Here is a 6,000-nt window from a genome sequence, read left to right on the forward strand (position 1 = left end):
GCATATATTGATCAGTGCCGAAGAGGCAGAAAACTACAGAACCTGGCAGACTCAGGGACATCCTAAGCACACAAATACATCATCTTGTGTAGAAAAATCAGCATCAATTCTTATTCATAAAAACAAATGGTGCTTTTTCACTGCATGGTACAACTCGGCACGGCATGGTTTGGCTCGCTTTACTTTCAGTTTGCTTTTCCACTGCAGATTAGTACCGCTTCAAATTGGGTGGAATTATAGACTGGTCATTATAGTTGCGCCGCCTCTACTGCCGTGGATCCGCTCCTCGGGTACCAACAAGAGGAACGTCTGCACCTCGTCTACTGACCACGATACAGCCATTTCTTTTTTCAAGTTGGGTGCAACAGTCATTTATAGCAAGTCATTTTTAAAAAAGTTGTGTGAACAAATGGTACTGTGGTGGCTGTTAAAATGTAGTGGGTTTGGTGTCTCGTGTTTCAAATTCAATGATGCTGGTACTGATGATTCTCTCTGACCAATCAGTGATCTGCAGTGTTTACACATCACATTTTGGTATTGGTACGGCACGCTTGGAACCTCAACCGAGGTGGTACTATTTAAGCAAGTCATACTGTACCGTGCTGTACCGAGCCGTACCATGCAGTGGAAAACTGGTTTTATTCAGATAATATAAGTCATATATTTGGCTGATTTCAAAAGAAGAACACAAAGATACTGAGCAATTTAACAGTTTGTCCAACAAAATTGTCATTAATTAGCTGTTTTGAATCTATTAGTACAGTAACTTTGTTCTTGGATCTTGTTCTTGTACATTTTCTGTAACCATTTCTACCTCATTTTTGCAGCATATTGTACATGAAAATATTTATTTCATGTCTTTTTTGATGTCTGTTTTAAAAATGATAATGTTCTTGAACTGTAATGGTCTACCTCAGAAAAGACTGTATTTTATGAAAAAAAGTATTACACAATATTAAAGAGAATATGTCAAAAAATCTTTCATGACTCAGCTTCCCGTACATGTCAAGAAGTGGCAGATCATAGAGGTGAATTGAATTCTCTTTAAATGATCTCAAAATATAAGGTCAGTGAGATTATGAAATGATTTAATAAAACTAAGAGTTGTGGGATATTGAGGGCCATGGCTATGAATAAACCAAATAAAAAATACAATGATATGAATGTAAGAGAAACTTCTACAAATGAGACTATTTGGCTAATAAGCTAGTTCAACATAGAAATGGATCTTTTCCATAGTTCACTATGTTGCTTGATTACATTCAGTGTTTAACACTCAACTATTCAATGATCGTGATTGCTTCCAGTGTCTAATAAAGGTGCTCTGTCATCAAGGGTTCAATATAGTCCAAAACTTCAATATAGTTGTCTTAAATTGTAGGATATACATCAAAACGTTGACCCCCCTCAACATAACCCTCATTAGGTCCAATATATTTTTAAAGATTAGATTAATCTCAGATTTAATGTAAAGTGCTGATGATTAAGTCTCTGATTAAGATGAATAATGGAGGGTTACACACAGTCCTTGCCCTCCAGTCTCTATCTGAAGGATAATTGTTCTCCAGCTGCCAGTGGAATAAAATAATATCCTACATCTACTCAATAACACACTCACCTTGTGGAAGCACTAAGGGTTAATAATATGAATTTGAAGGTCAATAATTACCATGCACTGAAAATAAATCTTTGAATTAAGGCTGTGGACTTACTAAAATTTAATTCTTTGAATTGTCCACTGAATATCTGAATACATTGCATTTAATTTACTATGTGTTTTTGCTGCTAACTGGCAAGAAAAATATTTCAGATGTAAAAAAAAAAAAAAAACCTTCACTGATTGGAGTGTTTTTCTGGCTCTATTTGTCTATTCAAGAGATGTGCTTGTATTTCTGTTCACATACTGATATACCAATCCAATAGTTCATAATTATATCTTAATTATTATTGAGTATATGAACGTGTAAAGTGCAAAAAACAAATTTACTTTAACAAGCAAAAAATTCCCCATCAATCTCTATATCTCTTCCACCATAACCCTCACCATAGCAACCATCCGTGTTGGCGTAGCCACTGATGTGACCTGGTCGGCTTGAACCCGACCTCTCTGACTCCAGAGCTAGAGCAGAATCTAAATTACAGAATGACAACGCGTACAGATTCAGCATTGAGGAAAGGATAAAAATTACTGTTAAGGTCAGCATGTAAAAACTGTTAAGATAGCCAACGGACACATTTATATGTACGCCATAATGGTGTAAAACACAAAGGTGCACATGTATCATAAACACTATACAAATACTTCATATGAATACATAAATGTAGAATGTAAAATCCCACAGTTGCACCTATCTAAGCCATTACAGATCCTTTCAAAATACACTCCCCCTCGGTGTTAAATAATTTAACAAAATAATATTTATGATTATTGCTAAATTTATTCTGCATTCTTGTCACAGATCTGAGCATCAAGGGTCCTTGTGCCCAAAGCTAAAGTATATTACAAAGCATGAAGTTTACATCTAAGAGTGGTTTTGGCATATGAAAAAAAATAATCAGGGGTGATTTTAAAGGTCAAATAAATTTACCTCAGGTTGTCTTACAACATGATATTTTTGACATGCAAATGCAGAAGAGTTTTGCAATTTTCATTTCTTCTGCACTCAGTCATTGTGCTTTGAGCTGTCTGTTATCTGCATGGCTATTTTCAATTTTATCCTTTCAAGAACATATTATGTTTTAAGTTCCCCTCAAAAAGCATGTACATTACATCTGGTTCAGATCGGTTTTATTTTGTTGTATTTTTAAATGGCAATTCTCCTCCATGTTTTCACATAAAGGTAGAAAGGATCATGATGGAAACCAGAGAGTTCAGATGCAGTGCAGCAAGATTTCCCATAGACCGCTGTTCATAACTGCTCATGTCTTGCTCTCCTTTGTCCTGTCTAGCCTTGATACTGACAAGGTTGACATCAGAGGAGATCCCTGACACAGGGTGAGTTAAGGCTGCCAGCTGGTAGCAATCAAGTCTATTTAGGAGTCAGGGACACATGGACCCCCAGGGCCAAAACCGTAACTAGCCCAACCCTTAGCCCTAACTCCCCCCCCCCCCCCCAAACCCTCTAGTTACCCAGTTCGGCTGTATTGATTCCAGATGTGCTGCCATCAGTTCTGCTCAGCGCTGGGTCTTTACCTAAGAGGACCCCGAAATAATGACAAGCTGTGAAGGAGGGGAGAAAAAAAGCAGTGCAAACAAACAAGAGGTCAATCCACTAACAATTTGCTGATTTTTGACTTCCTTTTAAAATATGAATTTATTTATTTATTTCTACATAATTATGCAATTAAAAAAAACAAAAAAAAAACCCAGATATTATTACAGTTGTACGTTGTCAATGTTTAAATTGCCTCACAAGTAAAAGCGTACTGAAAAGTAGATCTATTCCTTCGCATATGTTTATTTTTACAGATGTTACTTTTCAAAACAGCTGCAAATGATTTGTTGTGACAGAAATTAAACACTTTGTACTATTACGGAACTATTATGGAATTTTTATTAATAACATTTGTTACTTCAGAATTCTATTTTGGGCCTGTCAAACTCTATCAGCGGGAGATTGATCAAGTCAACTCTGACTTTAAGTTAAAGCTGGACATGAACAACCCCTGAAGCTCATACAGCATTCTGCTGACCTATCTCAGCCCTCAGACAGGCCAAATGTATCATGACTGTTCAGCAAATAGGCTTTGATATGAGGAATGCCTTAAGCTTGAAACAACTTTCGCTGCATATGGGATTTGTTTGGATTAAATCTTATGTTTGAAATTTGTACATTTAGTAGCTATTACTTTACATTCGTTATATTTCAGTTTTAGCATTCAATTCTATTACACAATGTTAACTTTAACAATTGACCAACACAGATCAGTTCGCTTTTCACATAGGCTAATGACCCACTGCCCTCTGGTGGTAATAGAAAATAATGTTTTGTTGTTGTTTGTTTTTGATTTTTGTAAACATTTATGTTGTGTAACTGTTCTATACTCCTGCACTATTCTCTAGTCATATATTTCTCGATGATATTGGCGAGCAAAGGATAATGTTATTCTGGGTGTGGGTGTAAGATTAGAAATGATTAGTCGTAGTAATGACGAAGCAGTTTCCTGACTTCAACGTTTCCTGATGTAAACGATGTTGTGTTGCCAGACCGCTACAAAACAAACAAACTAGACGGATAAAACAACCCCAAAATAAGCGATGTTTCTCACAAAACTACGCGTAAATAAGCGATTTATATGCTTATTGGGAAGGGAGCACTAAGCTTATATGAAAAAAAAGAAAACAAAAAACAGAATTTTTTGTTTTCAAGCAAAAGAAAAAAAAAATAGAAAGTCGATTATAAAGAGCGGACATGGCAACATTTCACCTCTCGGGATCCAAAAATTCATGAATTATTCAGAATGAGAATGGTATATTAGTATATAAATTCATTGCTGGATTTGCTTTTTTTTAAGTCGTAAACTCTAAACTTTTTATTCTTTTCTTCAGCTCAAAATTCTTAAACCTTGCGGCATTGCCAGCATTTATTTTTAGTGCATTAAAAACAAAAATATAATTTGTAGTTGGCTTTCCTGAGAACGGCCAAGAATAAAAAAATTGACACGTATAATTTTTTTTTTTTTTTTAATCGAGCTTCTTTGAGAAACGGAAACCCCTTTCGAAACTCCTTACTGGAAATCAAGCGTTTCGAGCAGAAATGGCGTTGTTTCCCCGCCTACAAGTGACGTTTTGTCCTGAAATATAGAAAGTTGCCTCTTTTGAACAAGCATATGATGGCAAACATGTTGGCATGCTAGCTCTAGGTTTTGAAGCTGTGTATATATAGAACTATGTGTCTGCGTTGTGGACATTGGCAGTGCAGTTGAATTTGTCCTTATTTGGTTGAACACTGGGTTTTCAGCACAATTTAATTTACGTTGCCTTGTATTTTCAATGTATTTTATTTTTGATTGTTTTTGTAGGTAAGCTAGAATTTATATATACAGTCAAACCAAAATTTATTCAGACGCCTTGAACATTTCATTCATTAATACAGTTTATTCACTATAGTTTAAAAAATGGTAATAACATATGACAAGATCAAGACAAGAGAACTGTCAGAAAACAATTAATCTTAATTAGGTGTCAGATAACACTTAAGCAAAACATGATCAGGTCAAAGTGTATGAATAATTTTTGGTTCCAATTTTTTTTTAAATCAATTTTACTGGTATTCCACTGTATGAATTTTTTAGGGGTATAATATGTCACAGTTTACTTTATTTTGCTATCCTCACTTACATAAATGAACTATAGTGTCCTGCACCCACTAGTAAAAATATTATTATAATATTAATATATTATATTATTATAATTTGACTGTATATATAGGCTATATATCTCGTTAGGTATTTAAGAAGAGGATTTACTCTCTTTCATTTTTCTTTTTTAAGTTCTTTGTTAACTATGTTTTGCGACGCTAATACATATACATACAAAACAGTGAGAGAAAGAAGGGAAAATGCATATGCCTATAAAATAAGGTGCCATTTATGTTAAATATCATGCAAAAAATAATTGCAATAATAATAAATAAAATAAAATGAACGTTAATCAAGAAATTACGTACAGAAAATGATTAAAATAGAGAGTAGGCCTATAAATAAAATATGAAAAAGATACTGACAAAATTATGAATATGTTCAGTAGTTAGATATTAAGGTGTGAAGACATTAAAATACGAAGATACTCAGAAAAGTATGAAGATATACTCCCTTGAAGTATGAAGATAAAAATGTGAACATATTAAAATAGGTATAGGCACTTTCTGTCACACATAAAACTGGATTTAAAAACGCTTATTTTCGGTATATATTAATACAACAGAATGGATAATTATTAATAATTCTGTCCAGCCGGATAAAGATTGTCATTCACCTGGTAGAAGAGTTGCATCAGGA

This window comes from Megalobrama amblycephala, linkage group LG24 (assembly GCF_018812025.1).
Source record: "Megalobrama amblycephala isolate DHTTF-2021 linkage group LG24, ASM1881202v1, whole genome shotgun sequence".
In the NCBI taxonomy this organism is placed as follows: Eukaryota; Metazoa; Chordata; class Actinopteri; order Cypriniformes; family Xenocyprididae; genus Megalobrama; species Megalobrama amblycephala.